Source organism: Asparagus officinalis, unplaced genomic scaffold (assembly GCF_001876935.1).
Source record: "Asparagus officinalis unplaced genomic scaffold, Aspof.V1 AsparagusV1_Un944, whole genome shotgun sequence".
NCBI classification, from domain to species: domain Eukaryota; kingdom Viridiplantae; phylum Streptophyta; class Magnoliopsida; order Asparagales; family Asparagaceae; genus Asparagus; species Asparagus officinalis.
Genome location: NW_017973203.1, coordinates 1,030 through 2,242, shown reverse-complemented (window position 1 = coordinate 2,242; position 1,213 = coordinate 1,030). Strand labels below are relative to the sequence as shown.

At 46.4% G+C, this 1,213-nt stretch overlaps 1 long non-coding RNA gene across 1 annotated transcript; it reads left to right on the top strand.

The window, feature by feature from the left end:
• Positions 1 to 583: 583 nt before the first annotated feature.
• Positions 584 to 971, top strand: LOC109828277. Its single transcript, XR_002243641.1, has 3 exons — positions 584 to 695; positions 763 to 834; positions 911 to 971. It is a non-coding gene; the product is annotated as an uncharacterized LOC109828277 (long non-coding RNA).
• Positions 972 to 1,213: the final 242 nt, after the last annotated feature.

The following is a 1,213-nucleotide window of genomic DNA, read 5'->3' as shown; positions in this document are numbered from 1 at the left end:
TTTTTATTGAAATGGCTATTGTCACTTTAGGTAGGACAGCCGATGATCATGAGCCACCAGCTCCTACACACGTTGAAACGTGTGATAGGCCTGCGCATGTTCGACCCTTTGGTCCTCGGAGGGCTGGTGCCTCAAAGAGGAAGAAGATTGTTCATAAACCCCACGACGGTCAGCGTTCTTACGAAGCAGACTTAGGAAGCACCGCTGATGGAGGGGCAGGTAACACTCAATTGCTCTTGCTTCAGGATTGTTTACCTTTTGGGGTTTGTAACCATGTTTTGTGCTCCAGGTTCCTTCGAAGAGGGCGAACTCTCACCGGGTTTGGCGTCTCCTGGTGCTGATAACATGGATTGCTTTGTGCAACAAATGTGTGACGCTCTTCACGATGGGTCTTTGGGCATCGACCTTAACATCGATCTTGAGCAGATAAATAATGTTGAGCCCACAATCCCTTATTCAGGTATATCCACATTCAATGTCATTTTCCTCAAGCATGGGGAAGGAAGACTTCCCGTTTTTGCTGAAAGTATCTCCTCGAGCTTTCCTCATCTTTCAACACTCAGGTTACCCTGCAGATGTTGTGATGGAGGGGCCAAGCTTCTCGAAGCCGGATGCCGGCTTATTAGCTGACATGCTGGCTGAGCAGACTTCCAGAGGGACCGAGAGACCATTCTTCGGGAACGATTCATCTACCGGTACATATCTGATTCTCTTTCTCTTGCCCGATCTTTTATTTGACTAATGAATAATTGATTATCGCAGCGTCAACCATTGGAGTTAGCCCGGTATCTATCCCTGGCATATCCAGTTTGCCTCAGAGTGACGGGCTTGCAGGTATGCATACGATTTAGGGATATCGTACTTTCTTATGTTCATCCGTCTTTTGACTAATATATGAGTGCAATCATAGGACCAGCCACTAGGACTGATTCTCATATGACTCCTGGCATCCCTCAAATGCCTACGGATGAAGGATCTACAGGTATGCAGATGACCGTACTATCCCAATCCTTCTTATTCGTCTAAATTTTCATTTTGACTAATAAGAGAGTGCCATCATAGGACCAGCCGCTTGGGCCGATACTCTTATGACTCTTGGCATTCCGGCTGCATCTGAGGACAGGGAGGTTGCAGGTATACATACGATCTTCTTGTCCCAATTCTCCTTGCTTATCCAAATTTCCATTTGGTTAACCTAGGAGTTTCATTGTAG